This window comes from Opisthocomus hoazin, chromosome 2 (assembly GCF_030867145.1).
Source record: "Opisthocomus hoazin isolate bOpiHoa1 chromosome 2, bOpiHoa1.hap1, whole genome shotgun sequence".
In the NCBI taxonomy this organism is placed as follows: Eukaryota; Metazoa; Chordata; class Aves; order Opisthocomiformes; family Opisthocomidae; genus Opisthocomus; species Opisthocomus hoazin.
Window position 1 is genome coordinate 34,195,191 of NC_134415.1, and position 23,173 is coordinate 34,218,363.

Below are 23,173 nucleotides of genomic sequence, written 5' to 3' on the forward strand. Positions count from 1 at the left end.
ACCTGAGGAAATTCAACAAGGGCGAGTGCAGGGTCCTGCACCTGGGGAGGAACAACCCCATGCATCAGAACAGGCTTGGGATGGACCTGCTGGAGAGCAGCCCTGCGGAGAGGGACTTGGGTGTCCTGGTGAACAACAAGTTGACCATGAGCCAGCAGTGTGCCCTGGCTGCCAAGAAGGCCAATGGCATCCTGGGGTGCATCAAGAGGAGTGTGGCCAGCAGGCCAAAGGAGGTTTTCCTTCCCCTCTACACTGCCCTGGTGAGGCCCCATCTGGAGTACTGTGTCCAGTTCTGGGCTCCCCAGTTCAAAAAAGTCGAGGAGCTACTGGAGAGAGTCCAGTGGATGGCTACAAGGATGATGAGGGGACTGGAGCATCTGTCCTATGAGGAAAAGCTGAGGGAGCTGGTCTTGTTCAGCCTGAAGAAGAGAAAGCTGAGAGGGGACCTTATAAATGCTTACAAATATCTTCAGGGTGGGTGTCAGAAGGATGGGACCAGACTCTTTTCAGTGGTGCCCATCAAAAGGACAAGGGGCAATGGGCACAAACTGAAGCACAGGAAGTTCCAGGTGAACATGAGGAAGAACTTCTTCCCTCTGAGGGTGACGGAGCACTGGAACAGGCTGCCCAGGGAGGTTGTGGAGTCTCCTTCTCTGGAGATATTCAAGACCCGCCTGGACAAGATCCTGTGCAGCCTGCTGTAGGTGACCCTGCTTCGGCAGGAGGGTTGGACTAGGTGATCCCCAGAGGTCCCTTCCAACCCCTAACATTCTGTGATTCTGTGATGTCCAGCTAACAAAACCTTGGTTCATACAGTATCGCAAGTCTAGGTCTGAAGAAAGCTTTAACTCTGTTGGTTGTGGCACCTTAAGGGGTTCATTGTTAGTTTTTCAGCAGATGAGGCAGCATATTTAAATCAAAACCCTTCAGAATGTGTAAGGTGAAATGGAGCCCTTCAACGCTTTATGAAACAGTATGAACCTGATACGCAGATGTATGCAGATGTGGAAAGATTGTTTTCTCATTCCACTTGAGCACTGGATTACGTAGATTAAGCTGTCAGTTTAGCACTAGAGGTAGGCACGTGTATGTACACTTCTGCTTTAAACTTCCTAGTGGTTTTGCTGCTGAAGTGCTGTATAATTTCTTGAGATAAACTTAGACCCTTTTTGCAGATTTTATGCAGCATTGGTTTGCTTTAGTGCGTGCCTTTTTTTTTACACGTAACCTCAAGTACAGCAAAGCAGTAACTTCAAACAGCTCCAGAAGGATTTACTGTATTGTCAATTGAGATTGGACTGTAGCAGTTTGTTTCCTCTTACAGACATGTATATGGTAGCGAACTATTTATTACAATGAATGATATATTAATATTACCAGCAACTGAATTTTGAGTGCTATTCACTACTGTGATATATCATATTGTGAAGCAACAATATTATATGACCTCTTGAACCAACCAGAGCCAACCAAAGTAAGTTCAGTAATGAGTAATTTCAATGACTTTTTTAGCAGTTGATTAGAATCCAAATCAGTTTGATGCAGCAGGGGAAGGAAAAGTGCTGTTTTTTCTAATACATGTTTTCAGACACTTAAGTGGCTGTGCTGCTTTTTACTGATGTTTGCCAGATTCAAATGCAAACAGGAAGGCCAAAGTTATGTAGTCTACTTCCAATTACAATTACAAAAAAGGACAGGGGAAAAAAAGCCATTTTAAAGTTGAAATAAAAGTAGCAAATGAGGAAATTTTTTGTCAAACATATCAAAATTTGGCTTACTAGAGAAGCAAATTACTTAACGTGTAGAGAATGGGAACAGGGTAAGAGTTCAGTTTTACAGATACCTAGTGGAGTATTTTTTTTCTGGTGCTTTTAACATAGTGCTCACTGTAGCGGAGAAGGGCTGAGGTGGTGAGTTGGATGCCTGGTGTGCATTGGCACAGGATCCTTGTGGCTTCCCAAATAATCACAGCACCTGTTGGTGACCTCCTTGGGCTCTGGGAACTGATTCTGTGCGTGAAACCCTGGAGGCTGACGCATCTGACCCTGTAGAATTGATGCCAAACTGACCTTGGTAACAGAGTTGGGACACCATTAAAAGTGGCTGGTTTGGGTATTTGTTTTTTTTGAAACCAAAAATTCCTTAATATAAATTATTTCTTACATGGCTGAAACAATTTCTTCAGACCACTCTGAGCAACCTAATCCAACTTTTGTACTGTCCAAAGCCTGGGCAAAAAAATCTGTCACCTTAAACTTTTATACGTGGTGTCCTTCAGAATTATTTGTAGGCTCCTCTTTTCTGGTTGTTATGCTATTCTCACCTTCCAAAGTCTGAGATGGATTTTTTTTTTTCCCCCTTCTCCCATTCCTTTAACTTGTTTCCCTTGTTTTCCAGAGCTCTTGTTTTCCTCTCTACCTGAGGCTTCTACTTCAATTTTTAAAAGTCATCCCAAACTAATCTTTACAGCCTTATGCTGACACTAGCACTAGCACAAGTTGCACTTTCTATCAGTGTAGACATGCCAGGATGAATTTCAGTTTCCTAAACCCTAAACAAGCAAACAACCTGCCACACCTACACTCAGCACCCAGCCTCCTCTTCCCGAGCATGCTCACACTCCTAATTTTGTCATCTTTTCTATTCTTTGTTTAGGTGTCCCTTCTGCTATACAGAATTGCAAGCAGTCTCTTTAGGATTTTTTTTATGTAGTGCCCAAGTATGCTTTTCCACAGCCAAAATACTTCCAGCATTTGTTCCCAGAGACTAGGCAACACGCCTCATTAATATCGCCAGCCTTGTTTCTAGTTATTTTTCCACTCCCCTCAAGTTAAGCTTCCTGTCATTCTGCTGTTGGCAAAGTTTTGTAATTAGAACTATGGTATAATTGCTTTCTGTGTCTCCTACGTATTTTTGACCTTAAAAACCCTCCTGAGTTCAGTGGAACCTCCTCTGCGGCTGTCCCCCCTTGGAGTGTGGTTTTGTCATTGTGCGCAATTTCCTTGGGGCTTTCCTTGGTAGCTCTCAAGAATCTCCTTCTTATCCAAGGCAAATCTACCCTGCTCTACTAAGTGCTATAGAAGATTTACAAAGTAGTCCTCCTCGCTTCAAATTCAGAAAGAAATTACTGACTAGGTGCTGATAACCTTGCAAGCCTTAGAAATTGTGTCCTTGACCTGTCCAGCTGCTAAGAGTGTTAGTATAGTGCTAATGCAGTTAATTCTTCATTCTAAGCCAGGTTCTTGGGTATTGCTCTTAAATTAGCTCAGTTCTGTTTCATAACTTGCACCACAGCATTCATTCAAGTCCAGAAGAGCAGCTTTTCACCCTCACTTTAAAGAACACTGTCTGTACTGTGCCTCACCAAAAATGGTGCCCGTTATTCTCGAGTGCTGGTGAATCAGGTGTTTTCCACTCAAGAAAGAGGACTATGATAAACTTGACCACTAACTTACAGTTTACTTCTGCATATTAGAAAGAAATCAAAGATTTATTAAACAGGAATTTGCAAGTTAATTCTGAATAAATTCCCAACTGGAAAATTGAAGGAAATGAAGGCTGAGAAACTACTCAGATTCTGATGCTTTCTGTGGTGGCAGAGGAGGAGGCCTGGGATTCTTTTCAGTGATCAAGGAAAGTACTGAGCAGGCTGCCTTTGTGCAGGAATGCAATGAGGACTGTGGTGTTTGACACCAGTGTGAAGCACTTTGCAGAGCTTATTTGAAACTTGTGTACTCTATTTGTTAACTAGTATTGCTAATACCTGAAAGCATTTTTTCTGTCTTTTTTCTATCAAATAGCTACTTTTGTTTTCTGTGGCACACGTCTGGTACAGTAGAAATTATATTCCTGTAACAAAATACTGTCTCAAGGGCTGTTTTGTACTGGCAGTGGCAAACCATGAATGTCAGCAGCTAGTCTGGCAAAAACCTTTTGGGTTGACATCAACACCAAAGGCCCAGGTTTCAGACAGGGTTGTCAGATCTGCTTTGTATACTGCTTTATACAGCTTGTTTCTTGACTTGTACGCTGTGGCAGAAGGCTTTTCCATAGACTGTGCTGGATAATGCATGTTCTTAAAATGAATCAACAGAGCGAGGCAATGAACTTCTGTAGCTCGCACCGTAGCATTTTGGTATCTTGTATACAGAAATGAAGAGTCGTCCCCATTGCATTTGGAAGTACTTGCCTTTTCCCTACCTTTTTTGCAAGGGTTACGTTAATCTGTTTTTGTTTATGGACATTGAGTTCTCTGAGTCACCGAGTTCAGTTTCCAACTCTTTATAAACGTCAGTCAGTAACCTTATGATATTTGTTGCCTCCTGTATCAGGCTGACAAAATATGATTTTCTATTGGAAACAGCAGCAGTGAAGTTTGTTTACTGACTGTAATTGGAGCTTTTCCTGATCACCCCTGGCTTGGCGTGCCATTCATGCTGATGGACTGAGGCCACAAAGACACAATAATGAAGTTGCTTTTGAAAAGACAAAGCTATTCTAATCTGGGACTTGAACTAGCAGCACCATCTGCCATCCTTGATGAGCTTCACATGAGGATAAGACTGCAGAAGTTCAGTGCAAGTCTAAATCTTTCACTAGGCAATGAAGTTTTTATGAGTCTGCTTCATCTAGTTAGGAATACAAGCAGTAGAGTGAGACAAACTCAGCTGTCTCTCATATTCAGATTGGTGGCCAGTAATTATGATGCCTTTATAATAGAATAAAATTACACTGAGGGGAAGATTTTATCAAAATATTGACATTGAAATACTTTTTAATAAAGAAGCCAAATAATCTGATTTTCTTCAGCAGAACAAAAATACGAAGTGTAGAAAAACTTCCCCTGTGCAGTGTGCTTGCTCAGAGACGTTAAGATAACGTCAGAAGATTGCTATCAGTACATCAAGTGCAATGGATGACCTGATTATTTTTAGGATGTTAAACATTCTAAGAGTCTCTAAGTAGATGTACTACAACACCAGAAAATAAAAAACATGAGGTGATCCGTCTGGATATTGTCTTAGTTTGAATGGAGACAGTGTTCTCAAATCTAGCAACTGGTTTTTGCATCTCTGCTCTTTTCCTTTCCAAATGCTTGACTTTCTGGAGGTCGTGGTGTGGGAAGTGTGGACTAGTGCTTTTGACAGTTCAGATCCGTATCAAAGCCATGATGATTGCAATTTGTTATTATTTCATGCCAGATGAGCTATTCAGAGGCTCATTTCTTAGAGGTCCCTAGATAACATCTGACACAAGTTGATTTCCTTTTTTTTTTTTCAAAGCCAGTTGTCTAGGAACTTGGGCTCTTTTCATTCCTTTAGGCAATTTCTCCAGGTCAAGGCTAGGGCGCATATCTGGGCTGTTTGAAAGGGAATTGACTCTACTCTTACTATTTCTGTTTTAGATAGGGGATTTTGATTGCCAGTATCAAGGCAGTTGCAGTTGACAGTGCCTAGTAAAACAACCCCTCTCAAACAATGAGAGATACCATCAACTTCAATGTTTATCAACAATCAGACCACTATCGATTTTTAAATATTTTTTTCAAGAACATCTTGCTTTCTTTTCACTTATTGCTTGCCGCCAGTATTCCATTACAAAAAGGAAAAAAAATCCTATGTAATTTTACTGATTTCTTTCCTTAATAATTTGAAAACAGGGAGAGTGGTGTTGTCTTGGACAACAGAATTCCTGTCTTCTCATCAACTCTTTTATCTCTTCTCACTTATTACCAGGGCTTGCGTGTTCGCTGCTCCCTCTATTTCAACATACTCTTCCCTTCTATTTTTGTCTTCCAGGCATTTCTTCTAAACAGGCTTTCCAGGTCTTCGACAGGTCTCATTCTCTCTCCCTTTTCATCTTCAACCCCTGTCTCTTGCGCCTGTCCTGCTTGCCCTTGCCTCAGATATTTTTCTTCTTCGTATATTCTGGGTCCAAAGGCTGGGGGAGGCACAGAGCAGCTTATTTTGTGTGCCCAGGTCTGGTACTGCAGGCTGCAGCCCGGGATGAGCGCTGGACACCTGCCCTTGTGCAATTCAGCTGCCACTTCTGGAGAAAAATCTCTGCCAAGAGGACACAAACATCAGCCTGTTAGAGGCTTGCAAACTGGCCTCACTGAGGTGACTTTTCACAGAAAGGGCCACTCAGATTAAGCAAGTGATGCTGTAGGTCTCCAGCAGTGGTTTCATCAAGTGGTCTGAAGGACTCTTAAAATCAATAAGACCCCACTGAAGTAGGTGGTGCGATACAGATGGACACAATCAAGCATTAAAGAGATATTCTAGCAGATCATTAGTGAGGTTGGTATTCAACAGAAGTGTGGCTGAGTGCCACTGCATTTACAGCATTATTCGTACTAGAAGAGTGCAGGTTTTAATGGGGAGAAATAATGTGGATGTCTGGGTTTTCAGAGTCAAAGGAATTGATTCCAGCAGAGATGTTAGTGTGTATCTCCTTCACCTCAGGTGAGTGGCCTGGCACTGTTTGGGGAGGCAGGAATTAATTGGCTGAATTTCAGCACATGCATAAAATCTAGATTCTGCATTTGCTGCGATGTAGAAACGCATACAGGGGCAAAGTAAAGAGAAAAAGAAATACAAATTTTTCATAGGCTAGGAAAATTCTAACTCTGCATCTGCTCCTGGGTTCCTTGCTTCATCATGAGCACCTCATGGTAGGTAGATTTACACCCACAGGGGACAGGCATTGCACATACTCTTTCCATGTTCTCTTCCCCATGCCCCTCCCAGCTCTCCTTACTGCATTAATTCTCGCTAGTCCTAAGACATGGATATCTTTTTCTGACTGAATTGTGAACATTTCTTTCTCAAATTAATCACTATCCAATCTCAATTTCATGTGCCTTTGATGCCTGGTTTTAATTGCCTTAAAGTAGAAAGCTTCAATGAGCAGAGAAATTAAAACTGAAAAATCCTGATGGCTTTTTTTAGTTATTTGCTTCCACAGTCAACTTGAGTAGTATGGTTTTTTTGGTTGGTTTATTTTATTTTATTTTAAGCGAGTCAATGTCTTATTAGTTTTCCATTTCTGACAGATTCACAGGCTTAACTGCAGTGCATAGGCTACATTTTAGCTCCAGAACATGGAATGTATTCTTCATTGCCTACATTCTGGGAGAGATGTTGCAAGTCAGTGAAATGAGCTCTCTCTTTCTTTTGAAGCTGGGTCCTACTTAGGAAGGAAACTGCCATTTGGAAAGACTGAAACCCCTAATATATAAAGGAGTCTCAGGGATATCATGGAAGGGGCAAAAGCACATTGTATCCAACTGAAATGCCAGAAGTAATTTAGAAGAATCACACAATTTCTTTTATCCAGAAATTGTATCTTCCATGAAATCAGATCTTTTCATGGGAAAAGTTCAATTTTGATGAAGTGTTTTCCCTTAGGGCAAGCTAGATGAAATACCGGTTTCTTGAACTGACACCAAATACTTTCTTGGCTATCTGTTTAGCGTTACAGCAGATGTCATTTATCTGCCTTGGTTCACGTGCAACAAAATTTGTATACCCTTTTTCACAGGAATGTTCTTTATCCCTCTGATGAGACAGCATGTCTCCTCCACAGAATCATAGATGGGAAAAGACCTCTAAGATCATGAAGTCCAACCGTCAACTCATCACCACCATGCCTACTAAACCATATCCCGACGTGCCACATCTACACTTTTTTTGAACACCTCCAGGGACGGTGACTCAACCACCACCCTGGGCAGCCTGTTCCAATGCTTTACAACTATTTCAGTAAAGAAATTTTTCCTAATATCCAATCTAAACCTCCCCTGATGCAATTTGAGGCCATTGCTTCTTGTCCTATTGCTAGTTACCTGGGAGAAGAGACCAACACCTGCCTCACTACAACCTCCTTTCAGGTAGTTGTGGAGAGCAAGAAGGTCCCTTCTCAACCTCCTCTTCTCCAGACTAAACAGCCCTAGCTCCCTCAGCCGCTCCTCATAAGATTTGTTCTCCAGACCCTTCACCAGCCTCGTTGCCCATCTCTGGACACGCTCCAGCACCTCAATGTCCTTCTTGTAGTGAGGGGCCCAAAACTGAACACAGTACTCGAGGTGCGGCCTCACCAGTGCCAAGCACAGGGGCACAATCACCTCCCTACGCCTGCTGGCCCCACTATTCCTGATACAAGCCAGGATGCGGCTGGCCTTCTTGGCCACCTGGGCACACTGCTGGCTCATGTTCAGCCGGCTGTCGACCAGCACCCCAAGGTCCTCTTGCGCCAGGCAACTTTCCAGCCGCTCCTCCCCAAGCCTCTAGCGTTGCATGGGGTTGTTGTGACCGAAGTGCAGGACCCGGATTTTTGGCCTCATTGATACTCATACAGTTGGCCTTGGCCCATTGATCCAGTCTGTCCAGCCATGATGTGGCATGCCATGGAAGTTGTGTGACTGGAGGAGCATCATCATCAGTGCTGATGAGAAAACTCTTTATACAAGAAATAACGACACTAAACGTCTGTGTATGACTGTGCCATGCAGCAGTATGGCATCATAAGGGAGCGCAATTGAGTGATGAACTGACTCTGAGAGAAATATTGCAGGTCAGCTATATATAGCAAGGTAAAACATGCTGGTAAATCAATAACCATATTATGCTTTAAAAAGGCAACTGTGATGCTACTTTAGAAATTGTTTGGGTGTTTTGAACTTAATGAAGTGTAATAGAAAAGCCAAAGTGTCCCATGTTTTCTGAGGCTGAAGAGTCAAGTTACCTTGTGAAGAAAAGTCACCCCAGTGTAGGATAAGTTTATTAATTATTGAGTGAAAAAGAAGTGGTCTGTGAAATTACTAGATTTCAAATCTGAAATTTGTTGCCTTTTATTGACATGTTTTGTTTCTAGGACTGGTATGACTGCTTTTTCCCAGTATTGACTTTTTCTTAATGACTTCTGCTTGTAGTGTTCTGTAATAATTTATGCTATGATCACATTCAATTATTATCTACTGACTGACAACAGAGTTTGTTTTACAAACAACATTTGTTGTAATGTAACTGTTCGGTACTGGCACAGCAAGCTGTGGTAATAACTTCTGCAGGTTAATGTTATTCTTTACTCAACTGTTGCTCAATTATCCATCAGAAAGTATCTTGTTTTCTGTTCTTGTCTGCGACAACCCTAGCAAGAGTGGTTTGGGTTTGTGAGTTTTTTCAGTGTTTAGGTGTAAAATGGATTTTTATGCCTTTTTACCTCAGAGGTATTTTAAGCATCCTTTTGGAAAGTTCAGGATGCTAAGACATAGTCTAGCTTTATACAGTTACCATTTTTGACCAGAACAGTTATTTAGAATTGAAGATCCACAGGTTGTCTTTGCAAGGAAGAAAAGTTGGTAGTGAGACCAGTGGTTTTGGTCATCCTGTTGATTTGAAAGCCTTCTGTTCCTCAAAACTGGAGACATCAAACACAAGAAGAATTTTTGTTGTTGACAGCTTGTGTGGGCCAGAAGAGTCTCTAGTCTTGTTTCTGGGCTACTTTCAGTACTTACTGAGTTATGTTTGATGTTTGGTCTTTTCTGTATATGATATTCCTGGTTTTCTTCCTCACATCCTCACGTGTGCATTATACTAGATACAGGAACTCCCTAAAAAGTTAGTTTTCTCTCTGTCTCTTTTTGCTTGACTTTATATGGAGTAAGGGATTTTTTTGTTTAGGGGCTGGTCTGTGCTTGCACACATAGTTTACGCGTGTGAGAGAGATGCACGCATACATGCATGCACACATGCCTTTTACTTTCTGACTGTTTCAGCAGTCTGGTACTATATCTTCTTACATCTTTCATCCTGAGATGACTGCTGAAAAGTGGCTTTGGTGATCCTTATTCCCTTTTGGAAAAGCCATCAGTGTTATGCAGTCCTATCCATCTGCTAGGGAGTGCAATTCTAAAATTATTTTTTAATGGTACAGAAGAGGCATAAGCTTAGTATGTTTTCAACCACAGAAGGAGAAGGAAGGGAGGCAGTGTTCCTTCAGCTCATTAACCAGAATAAGAGTGAGAAATGGAAACAGCTTTCTAGTCATTTACTATTTGCTCCAAAGTAAATCTATCTAAATATTAGTGCACTGATGATAGTGAAAAAAGGGAGGTAGAGGGAGGCAGGAAAAAAGCCTTGTCATTAGCTTGTCATGCTCTGTAGCAAGGTACATGGAGACCAAAGATATATGTACTGTGGCATTTCTGTAATGAAAACTTGAGCAATAAAAGTAGTTTCTGCTGTGTTCTGGAAAAGGAACACTCAGAGGAAACGCATTAAGAGTATTTCACATTACAAATTATTATTGCATATTCAGCTCTTGTTTCAAATGAGAATTGTGTATATTACAGGGTGAGAGAAGAAAGATACAGTTAGTATTTCTTCTGTAAGCATAATTAAGATTTTATGCATCTGGCTGTATCAGTTCTACCCTATAAATTTAATACTCTCGCAGAATGAGGAGTTGGTTGTCCCTAGGATACCTGATGGACTTACACATGTAGTTCGTCTTACAGTAATAGTAGCTGAATATCTGAATCTCTTCACTTTCATTGTGCTTAAATGGAAGAAGGTATTCCAGTGTGAAAATGAGACATGTTAGATATATCTAGTAGGAAGTGGTCTCCCACGTTGGTTTTACAGACCTCATGTTGTAGAAGTTAGGTGTTACCAAATAACAGTATTTGTGCTCTGAGTGCAAATTGCATTTTCCCACCATGCCTAAAAATTTTGAATGAATTAAATGCTTTGTTTCGTTCACTCCTCTCTCTCCACCCAGGAGGGGTGTGTGTGTGGAAAGCTAGTTATTTTCATTACCTCCTTACAGTGTAATTAATTTTATGACCATGCACAGGAGGTCACAGTTGTCTTCACAACAATTTGGAAGAAAGTTGAAAATATCTTTGAGAGTTCTTATATTAACACGATGATAGCCAAAAGCTATTTTTGTGTTCTTAGAATGCTGATTTTCTCCTTCCTCATCAATCCTCTTTCCTAGAGGAGGAAGTGTTCCTTCTTTGTCTTCATCTACTGTCATCCCTTGACTGGGGAGCCAAGCAGTCCACCAGTTGGCTCCCTTTGTGCTCCCAAGAAACAGCCTCTAGCTCTTCTCTCTGTCCATGTTTAGTTGGCTCTAAGTGTGTACCTCACTTCCTGTTTTCTGAGTGACTTTACTGATATGTACTTGCACTTTGAAATTTGGCTTCAAATACGTGTGAAAGTGAGAGACAAATGGTTTTCGTAGTGTGTTAGTTTCTAGGTGTATAAACTGAAAAGTCTTAAGAGACAACAGTTGTTCCAAAAGTGATATACCACCAAAGTTCCTAGTTCTTTCTTTGCACCACTAAGATGCAGAAAACTGAGTCTATGGAGAACTGGGTCCAATTCCTGCATTTGCTTATATGAAAGGCAGGAGGAAGAAATGGTGTTTTATCTTAAGGTTCTTCAGTTTGACAGACTGTCAGGCTGGCCTGAGATTAGATGGGGTGAAAGTAACATCTCTTAGCACTTTGACAGAAAAATCCCTCTGAACTTACAGAAGACCTAGGCTGAAGTTAGCAGAAATCAAGATAAACAGTTAACATTGGTTTTGTTCTACTGTTATAACTGCTGCTTTCTGGCAACGCTTCTGTGTCCTACTGTGTTCACCATTGCTGAGGCCTGGCAGAATGGGACGCTGAACACAGCTGCCTTGGAGAAAGCTCCAGAGAGGCATTGCGTAAAGCTTGCTTTTTCTGTCTTAGGCATTGCTCGCTTTTGTGCCTAAATGATGATGCATCAAGACAGTAGGATGTCTGATCCATATCAGCAACACCATTCCTTCATTTATATTTGCATTAAATTTATGTTAACCGTATCATTAACATCTTAATGGCATCCAAATGGTATTATAGAGTAGCCTTATCAGTGTATTCTCAAAAGGCTTCTTCTTGAAAGAGATTTGCAAAGTACTTTATTGCTAGCCAGAAAGGGTTTTAGTAAACTAGTGAAACACTCTCTAATTAAATGAAAGTAGTTAATTTTCCTTTATCTTCCATTGAGATTGCAAGCCCCAGTGGCACCCCCAGATGTCCTGCCTCTCTCCTCAAAATGACAGTGAATTTTTTACCTCTTCACAAATGCCTGGCAGAGGATCTGAGCCACTCAGTTTACTTGCAGTTCCACATGCTGCTGAGATATAAGTCCCAAAGTTCTGGAGAAATGAGGGCGTGTGAAGGACTATTGCAGAATGAGTAACTCAAGTTTTGATTTGCCATAAGGTTGCCCATCCAAGGTAGGTTAATCCTGGAGCTCAGGTATCAACGCGGACATCTTAATTAGCAATGCACTGAAGACACACTGTGACAAAACTATGTAATTTAATTTTGTGGAGGAAACATGACTGCCTAATCTATGATGTAAGTACAGCATATTACACAGGTGCTTATCAGTGTCCATCTGACTAGAAATAAAGCAGCTTGACTTACAAAAACCTTTCTTAGATTATTTTCTATTTCCCCCTTTATTTCCTTCAATATATTTAATATTTCGAAATTAGGTTTTTCCTGTGGTGTTCATCATATCCAAAAAACAGAGGGATTTAAGTAGGCTTGTTATGAATACTCTGCTGCTTCTTTTAAAATTGCTCTTCCATGACCATTTGTAGTACTAAACATGTTTATAGTGATATTTGCAGGAAACACATATGGAGCAGGTACAAACTGAATCAAAACAAACTGACATTAAAAGATTAAATGGCTGCTGAAAACGCACTTGTTGCCTTCTTCTGTAGATGAAAACCTGTCAAGTATGGGTACCATAAGGCTGAATTCAGCGATGTGAGTAAAACACATAGAGGCTGGCAACTGGAAGAGTGTCATCAGGTGTGCATAACATCAGTTAAGTGGAGCATGAGGTTTTTAATGTTTAGAAAAATGGGTATCTTGTGGCATATATCTTCAACAAGGTAGCATCAGGTCTTTTCAGTGCCTGTTTCAAGCCCTCGATTATGAATCTGCCCATAGAGTTTAGTAGCCTTTCAGCCAAGTCTTAAATCATCAGCCACAAGTGTAGCTATGCATTTAAACATATTTTGCTTTCCTAGTATGTTTTGAAATACATAGAGTTGGTGGCTGCTTCTGTGGAGTATTTTTACATCTTTCTGCTTTAACATATGCAACATGTGGCAGACGCGTTTGGTGAAAGAAATATGTGGAAGTATCTCACCTACCTAAATTTCATCCCCTTTCCTTTGCTCTCTTTCTTTTTTTTTCTTTTTAAAGCAAAATGGGAAATTGTGCCCAGATCGCCCTTGCAATTTTTATCTTCCAAGTGAAATTTCAGAAAGTAAATTTCAATACATCAGTTTCAAACAGCAACAGTCAGACAAGTAAATTGTGGATACAGATGTTGATTTTAGGTACTCCAAATGCTGGCTGCTAGCAGACTTTATCATGGAGGTGGGGAGAGATAGTGTGGGAAGTTCACTAAGGCAAAAAGACAAATTGCTAGAGGAACAAAGAAGTTATGTTAATATATGACACATGTCATATATAGCCATATATAATTTAATGCTCTGCACTTCAGCAACACCTTTCAGGTAAAAATCTGCAGGACTTTATCAAATAAAAAGGTTCTTTGTGACGTTTTTCCTGCTGGTTAGATAGACAATTAGAAGACCAGTGATGTTAAGAGACTGTTCACAACTCTGTATTCAGAGTCCAGCAGTCCTGTGGCATAGTTATGTGCAGTGTTAGACCTCTTTCTATTTGAGCCATTGTCCTGCTGAACACTTGCTCTTGATGAATTTTTGTTGTCACATTGTTTAAACTTCTCTTTTTTTTTTCTTTTTTTGCTCTGTTTGAGTGCTGTTTCTTCATCACACAGCCATAATCGGCATCCCAACCTTAGCTCTCCATGTGCTAAAAGCAAATTTGTTAAGGAGAGTTTTTATGGCCTTAGTCTGATGAAACAGAGCAACAGAAGGAATCACTTCATTGTTCAGGATAAACTGTTACCCAAAGCAGGTATGATATCTTAAAATATCTTCCAGAGCTCATTGGGAAACAGGAAGAGAGGCATTTGTCTGCATGAAGTGAAACCTGCCCTAATTCTGGATATTGGGAAAGGCATGACATTTATAGAGATTCTGAAATGTTTGATTCGTAGAGAGACAGTGTAGTATTCTGCATCACCACCACCACTGAGGTTGGAGGTGTTTTGTGCCTTCAGACAGACTAGAAGAGGCTGGAAGACACACCTGTGACAATTTCATGTTTCATTATTATTGTCCATCTATCTTCCTATGGTGAGTGTAATCCCTTCAACAAACTATCAGTGGTGGTGGTGGACTCTTAACAAGTCTGAATACAGGTTGCCAGCACTAGCAGTATGGTGACATGGATGGAATATTTTCCTGTTAGTTGAAAATGTTCCCTTGACCTGCTGAGATGTGCTTTTCCTAGCATTGCTCATAACCTTTGCTGTTGCCTTGCTTGAAAAGATGGTAGTCTTCAGATGTAAGCACCTGATAGTTTTACAGCATAGGGAGGGTTAGGTCAGACTTGGGACCGCTGGCTAGACCTGTGTTCCTGTTGTTCCCTTTTGTACCCTTTCTCCTAGCATAGGGAATCTTTTTTTTTTTCCCTGTCAGAATAGCAAATAAAACTCAGTAATTAAAATTGAGACCAATCCTAAATATTCTGTGCGTAGTCTCTGCTGCTGTAAAGACTGTAAGATTAACCCAAATCTCTACTCGTTATAACAGCTATTGACACTCATTTCTCAGAAGTTGTTGGTAGAAGTGCCAGATCAGTCCGGGTTTCCTTGAGTAGGACAAGTGGCAGGAAAGCCCTGTTCTGGAAAGACAGGCAATACCAGTGGTGCAGAGGTACAGTTGTAAAGAATGAAATTTTGAAGTCTGCTGAGCAACCTTTTTATTCTTTAGCTTTTTTTCACTCACCATTATCAGCTTTCTATTTCAGCATGATACTTAAGCGTAAGTTGAATCTTCACAGCGCAGAGTGCTGGTGTTGAAAACTTTCATGTCTTAAAGTTACATACAGTTTCTTCAAATCTCAACTGGTCATTGGAAATTCATTCATTCATTGCTCCTGACTGCATCAGTGGAGATGAGTCCACTTGTAATCTGCTAAATTAGGTATCTTTCCTTCCTACCATTTCCTTTCTTGTTTCTAGTGTATAGTGTACATGGCATTCAATCAGAAATGCATACAGCAATTTTGGAGGGCATTTAGCCTTCTGCATCATATTCTGCAGGCTGCCAATTTCTTGTGACAGATCCAAGCACACAGGTGGTAGGATTGTGTTGATGTGCAATATGGCTTGCCCTGTTTTCCCATGTGGACTTGGAGAGTTGGCCAGACATGGGAATTGGCCCAAATGTGATTTGTGAAAGCTGAGATTTGGCTTTGAGAGTTATTGGGAACACAGGCCAGATCAGATCTTTCTCAGTCTAATATTGTGTTTCCAGGAGTGGAACAGGCTTTTCAAAAAACTTTGCATTAAATTGATGCTGGATTATCTGCTTTTCTACATCTTAGATTTTATCCTATTTTTTTACCCCACTATATTCTATAGCTAGAAACTGCTTTAGTCTTTGAAAGAATTTGGTTAGTAAAAGAACATCTTAGGAAAGTTTATCTTTGTCATTTATTCATTTTTTACATGTAATTGTTCTATGTTGTAACAAAGCCAACACCTTTTCGAGTGGTAGGTGTGTGTTCCCTTGTCAGGCCCTTCTCTTCTGTCCTTCAGAACAGCCTGGGATATATCCTGGTGCACACAGTAGACCCACAGCCTAGACTACTAGATACTGTTCTGTCTGGCTCATAGCTGGGATTTGTCTGTTCTAGTGGTGTTTGGGGTGAGGTGAGTATTGATCCCTCTTTCTGATAACAGAAATTCCACCATGAAATGAAAAAGTTTTTTGAGATAGGAATATACCAATCTCAATTATACTTCTGTCAAAAACTTTCTTCTGTTACATTTTCATTTTCAGATTGAAACGGCTTTAGCCAGAAAATTCCCATCAGTCTCTTCTTAACAAATTCTTTTTAATAATTTTGACATTAGATGCTATGACAAAGATCTAGTCTTTTTCTGACCTGGTAGTTTTAATGCCATGTAGTACAACTGACAGCTTGTTCGTTAACAGTACTTGTCTCCTGGCTTGTAATGTTTGGAAGTATGAGTAACAGTCATTACTGTGGAAGGAAGCTTTGAATTGTGACAACTGTTATAGCTGTGTGTTGGTTTTATGAGGAGTAAATGTCTGTGCAAGTGAGTTAGCAACTTAATCTGCTCCCTTTCTCCCAGCATGACTCACTAGAGCATTTCTGTATGCGCTGCTGCCCCCTCTCTCCCCAGTTGCTGCTTGATTGACATTAGTCCGAGCTCTCCATACATGTGTTACCCTCTTTGTACCGTACAAACTTTGTCACAGTTCTGATGCCGCTGACTTTCAGATTCTTGTGTGAGATTCCCCTTCAAGGGGGTCTGACTCCTAGACCCTTCCTGAGATGCATTTGCACACTGAATTAAATTCAAGTAGCTCTTGATGCTTGTTATCAGCTACTGTCTGACTGGGATCTTACTCCTTAGTCTTGAGATTGTTTGTAATATTAGATGTGCACGTGGTTTATCACAGATTTATGCCACTCCAGGGACCCAACTGCTTTTTATTTTGGGGGTTTTTTTGGCTGACTATATCTCCATGAAAAGCTACAGTATATGTGGTCTCACTTTACAGTGTGGTCCCTAATGTGCAAATGTTTCTCCACTTTCTTAGTAATTCATCCTTTTGTAATAGTATCTTGTGCTCTCAGGTTTGCATAGAAGCAATGCATTCCAGTGTCATTGATTGAGCTAGGAAGAGAACAAAGGTCTGCATCCAGCTCAGCTGTTGACCTGCTGGATGATCCCGAGAGAGGCTCTTCACCTTTATTTCCTCAGCCTTGAGGAAAACTAGCACCCTGTTAAAAATACGTGGTGTTGGACCACCTAAAGTGTAAACATTTGGCTGCAATGTCTTCTGGAAATGTTAGAGCACTCACATTTAGTTTTGAAACGAGGCCCTACTCAGGAGCTACTTTCTTTGTTTCACATAAATCATGGTCATGAGGAGCTGTAAACAACACCTTGTATCTGTGAACTGCCTGAATTTTGGCTGGCCGGCTAGCAATGGCATTGGGGATATTCACACCACTTCCACAGGCTCCAATCTCACTGTCCACTGGTTGTTTAGAGGACTTAGATTCCTTACATAGATTCCCCCAAGTTAATTTATATTCTAAGTTTATGTCAGTTCTTGCCTTGAAGTCAAATTATGAACCCAAGTTAGTGGGCATCTGTGAAAGTGTTGACCTAAGTAATTAATCCAAAATCATATCGAAGTTGATCTGGAGGTGAACGAGTAGTAAACACAAAAGCTAACAAGAAGGGAGTCTGCAAATACTCTAGTAGTAGAAGGAAATTCAGCAAAAGTGTTTGTCCTTTAGTAAAAGGAAAAGGCAAAAGTAATAGATGCTTTTTAAAACTTGAGTCTTCACAAGCAAAGCTTGGTCCCAGACCTCTGTGCCTATTAGTACAGCTTGGAAAGGAGAACTGCAGCCAACATCAGGGGAGCAAGAAGTCAGAGACTGCTTACAGAAGGTGAATGTATTCAAATCCATGAAGCTGGATGTGCCCAAGGGGCCTGAAAAAGTGCGCTGATGGGATTGTGGGGCTGATGCATAATATCATGACAAATTATGGTAACCAGGAAGGAGGCAGGCAAATTCCTGATGACTGAAAAGAGCAAGTGTGATATCTATTTTTTGGAAAGGCATGAAAGTGGAGGACCTGGGGATCTCATCAACCCCATTCCTCTCCCTGGAAAGGGCATGGTGCATATTGTCGTAGAGTATTGGACTAGATGTCTTCCAACCAACATTCTTATTATTCTGTTGTCTGAAAATGGAACCCTGATTTCTGATTTTCATCTCTTCATTTCAGCTAAAGCTCTGTTTTGTATGCCCAGCTGTGTTCTCCTAAATGTTACATAGTCATGATGGGCCTCAAATTGTTGTTTAGAGTTAAAACTCCTGTGAACTTTCAGAAAAGTTAGGTCAGGTCTGAAGCTACATGTTGCAGCTTAGGTAGTTTGTATTTGGTCTTTATTATCTTGAGCAAATCAATATTCAAAAGTGAGTTTCTTTCTTCCTGCGAGATTGCTGAATCTGGGTTCCTCTAGTACCTGGGAAGAGAAATAAATGCAGGGAATTTAATATCTTGCAGAGTTCAGAAAGAATTGATCTCCTTTCAGTTTATTGTACTGTAACAATTATTTAAGTGTTAAAGGATTGCTGGTTTTTATCTCTTTCCCAAGTATTGTGTTGTGTCTGTGTGCAAGAGGCAGACTGCAGAACTAGTGAGATCAATAGTCTGGCACATCGAAAGTTCAAGTGATATGCAAGTAGAAAAACACATACTGCACTTCCATAGCACAATGTAAGCTTATTTTTTGCTGCTTTAGTTATAAAAATATTAAGTTTAATTTTCCCTATTTCATGTTACAGTTTCATATTGTTAAATGTTTCAATGTACACTTAAATGCTAGCAGGTCTGAAATGACAAGAGGCTTCGCAGTTTAATGAGAAGGACAGTTTTATTGCTGTTTGTACACTTTTGATTAAACAGAAGATACAGAAATTTAAGAGTGATGATTATATTTTCAGGAGAACATAATTAACAACAATTTGCTCTTTTCCTAATCCAGTGAATATATTTGAGAGAGAATTTGTTAAATGCCAATGTTCTCAGTGAAATGAAGCCAGTGTAATCACACTAAAAAGTGAATTTCACGTTCCGGGACTGTTTCCATTAACACTAATCTACAGCCCCGGCAATCTTACACTGTAGTTCTTGAGCCCCTGTCTCTTACCCACATCTTTTACTGCGGTATGGAATGGCAGGGCACACGGCAAGGTTGGGGCTCCTGTTGTCTATGTCTGAGCTAACCAGTCCTGGATAAATCAGCCTGCACATGAAATGGAACTAGTTGGTACTGTAATGTAGAGGGTCACTGGGAAAGTTGTTGCCAAGACTGACTTTCATACTTGCACTTCAGTCCTTTGCTCTCTCCAGTGCCTTCCTAACATGGACCTCGGTATGAACTGAGCAGATGCAGTCCGGGCTGTCAGCCACTGGTGGTGGCTGCTGCTGTGTGCCAGGGCTGCTGCTGCTCTGGGCCCTCAGTCTGGGGCTGAATGCCGTGTAGCCATGCAGCACAGGGCTGAGTCTCGCTAGCAAGCCCAACTGAGGGGCAGGACTTTGCAGCAAGTACCTGCAAAGGTGTGCAAATGGCACCAAGTAGGAGTTAGCACGTGCTGTGGCTGTGGCCCAGAGAGGATGAAGCTGTCACACTACAGTCCACATCTGAATGCGGAGGTGTGCTTGTTCTCTGAGAGCACAACTCAGGACTCTCACAGGAATGCTTGTACTAGATCTGTGCCACCTCTTGGCTGGGAGTCACCCAAACTGTCCGACTCCAGAAATAAACCTGTGCAGGAGAGGAAAGGTACTGTTTCCCTGCCTTCTGTGCAACTTCAGTCAGAGAGGGACTTTATTTTATGAAAATAAAAAACCCGGACAAAATAAAACAAAAACCTCAAAAGCTCTGTGCTGTTATTGATCAACTTCAGTGTGATACCGCTGCTGCTGGCTCTGTATTTATGTTCCCTCCCACCCCGTATATTGTGGTTCTATCAACGAGAGTGATCTGTGAAGATAGAGACATGGGAGAAAATACCCATAGGGTCAGCATGTCATTGTGGAGGAGAAGGAATCATTGTTGTGTTTATCAAATCCTCAACAGTCTGGTCTGCTGGGGATAAATGTTTTTCCCTTACTGCTCTCTGGAATCCTGATATTATTCATCCAGCATGATCCCATGGTGTGCAATTGAATTGAGATTCATACAGTGTGGATTGCCATCACAAAAACATATTTGAGGAGAAATGCCTGAAAAACTTCCATCTGAGGGGAGATGTTCACAGGATAAATGCTTTCTTCAGCCTCACTTACCTTCAAAACTAAGTCAAAGGTTGCCATATCGAATATACCAAACTCTGTTGGGTAACTGCCAGCATAGCGGGGGTCTTGTTGCCCCCACAGGCAGGACTGTGGCCTCACCAGCCATGACTCAGGCAGGGTCTGGCTTGATTTAGGCATGCTTTTTCTCTCCTTTTTCCTAAGAAGCTTTGGGAAATGCTAGAGCTACAGATGCTCTAGGGCTGTAAATCAGTGCCCTTGGCGCTGAGTTCTGCTAAAGCAATCTTTTCAGGGGTGCTGGCAGAGTTTTGGTTTTCTTTCTTCTTGCATCGTTACAGAAGTGATAAAATTGGGACATTGAATGAAAGCAAAGTTAGTCCTCACACTGAATTTTGAAGAAGTATTTCATTTTTCGCCCACTTCGCTAGCACATTTCAATTTGCAGCTCTAGAAGGAGGAGGAGCAGGAGGTACCCAAGCTAACTAATGCCTGCTTGTGTTCGAGGTTAATTGTCAGATTTCCTTAAAATATCTGTAATTTGTAATGATTATTAATGGAGAGTGAGGCTCTGGCTTGGGTTCTTATATATGATTATCTCCTCAAATTCTTTATTTTGTGTACATAGTACTCTTAATTAGACCATCAGCATTATAAAGCATACACTTTCATACTAAATTTCTCTCCTGTTTCTTCTTATTAGTCATATTTCTACTCCCTAGTATTCATAAATCATGAGTCTGGCTTGAAATGAATACTGCTGGCATGTTCTACTGTTGGCATGTTCTGTTATTTTGCCTCAAGCTATTAAAACCTTACCTCACATTTTTAAACCTTTTTTCCCCAAAGCAATGATGACTAGAAACTTTTAGAGGTAAATAGTTATTTGACATTGAGAAAGACATCAAATATTGCAAAGCTTGTGATGAATTCACAAGAGACGGCAAGGCAGAGCATTTTGAAGACACAGATGACTATGTACGTATTACATCCACTTTTCTAAATTATTAGTAAGTAGCTGTGTACAGAAAGTGTCACTCAGTAGCTGCTCATTTTCACATTCAAGCATCTGTCTTGCTTATAGCCCAAGGGGTCTGTTTCGGGTACAAATGAGGCTTCCACATTTGAAAGCCTGGCTGAAATCTATCATGCGATCAAGAGCAATATTTTGTCTTTATCATAACAGAATCCATTTTTACTTAGTGCTGACACTGTTGCTTGTACTTTTCTGACGGAAGATCAAACGCGTTCAATGATCAGCAAAGCGATGTTCTTATCTTCTAACTACTGAGTTGACTGCTCCTTGTGGACTGCAGCCCAACGTGGTGTTCAAGCATTGTGTCAGATGTCACTGCCACAGCGCAGCCTGGCATTTCACGCTGCTGTTGACACATGACTGCATCTGGAAAGACCTAATGTGCATCTTTAACAAAGTGTGCTTCATTTCTGTGTTAACGCACAAGTGGGAGTACATGCATATAAACTTAATGAAAGCGCTGAACCTTCTGGATCTCAGTCCCAGAGGTCTGGGATAACATGGGAGGAGGGGGAATGCCTTAATACAGGGCTGTGGCTTGTAGGTGCTATGGTAGTACAAATACTAATGATTAACTAATAATTCAAATGTTTCAGGGATTAGACTGAGGTTTACAGTCATTTCATGTGCTGTGTGAGAACTTACGAGTTTAAGAACAACTTGCATTTTGTTTTCCAGTTGTCTGTCCATTTAAATGGTTCAAAATTCAAGGAAAAATTGGAAAGCTATTAGCCTCTAGCTATGAGCCATCTGCAGTGCTGTGATTTATGGTCTTTTAACAAAGACGTGATAAATGCCATTATTCTTAAATCAAAACTGAGTTGAACTTGTTCTCTATTAACAGCAAAGGAAAGCAAAACTAGCCTCATTCTCTTGTTCTTTGCACTCTGCACCATTTACAGAGTTTATAGTTTCCAACTGTGCAGTGTTTTACATTTCCTGTATTTAATTTTCACTTTTAAAAAAGCCCTTAACTTGTGGGGAAAAAGAAAATATCTGTAATCAGGGAGATGTGGTATTAAATGTGATACATGAAATACAGCATTCTGATATACTTGTAAGTCTTTGCTTACTGGTTTTAATATGGTATCAGGCGACACCGTCAGCAAAATGTTTGCTTTTTCATTCTGTGCAGTATCTCTCGTCTCACAGTGCAGCCTGGTTCAAGCTGTAATGACTTAGCACGCTATCTAAAAATGTGCTGACTCTGGTTGCAAACACAAAAGGCATGTGATTTAAAATTGCCAGTAAGTGTGTGACTTTCTGTCCCTCCAAATAACCATTGAAATGGTAAGCTTTTTGCCTAGCTACCAAAACAGTATAAAGCTTATAAGCATTTTAGCCACCTTCAGCAGATATCAGAAAACAAGGCATGAAAAACAGAGGGAATTTCCTAAGGACAACAACAGAATTCACAGTATTTTGGTTTTATTGGCTGGTTCTCCTTTTGTAGGTGTCTGCTTATCTTTACCAATGTTTTACTTAGTTTTCAATAGCACTTTTTTTCTCCTTCAAAAATGGCTGAAGGTAGTGAGTGATAGGGTCTCAAAATCTTGGATTCAACTACTTGAACAGATCAGTATCAGGATATGGAATTCCTCTGAATTCCCCTTTAATTGGCCAAATCTGCATGTTCAATGTGAACATCTCAAACGCTTTGATTGGATTTCAATTTGCATTCTGATCAGCTTGCTGGCCATTTGAATCTGTCTAAAGTTAAAGCTGATTTGAAAGAAACATCAAGTACACATGTGCAATTAAACTGAAGGTATTGCACAGCATATAAATTGCAATCCATCATTCTTTTCAGCCTTCCTAAATTCACTGACTGTATTTAATTCAAAGCAGCTATCTTTGTGGCTTGGGAATGTACCGCAGTAGGGCAGAGGAGAAATCAGCACAGCTCTCTGTGGTGCTTAGCGCTGGTGCTCTCAAAATGACGGGTCTCAACGTATTTGTGGTCAGCTTAACAGTAGAATAGGCAGCATGTCACTGCTTTCCCTTGCTTTCCTCGTGTAACCATGTCCTGTCAGCCTGGGAGCTGCTGCTTTGGGCTCTGATGGACAGATCTTTCCTACCTGCATTACGTTGTGCTGCCGTTATAGAT

The 23,173-nt window shown here is 40.8% G+C and overlaps 1 protein-coding gene across 3 annotated transcripts in view; it reads left to right on the top strand.

Moving 5' to 3' along the window:
- ALK (ALK receptor tyrosine kinase) overlaps nt 1-23,173 on the top strand; it is a 326,540-nt gene that overhangs the window by 154,683 nt on the left and 148,684 nt on the right. The gene's annotated exons all lie outside the window — the stretch shown is intronic.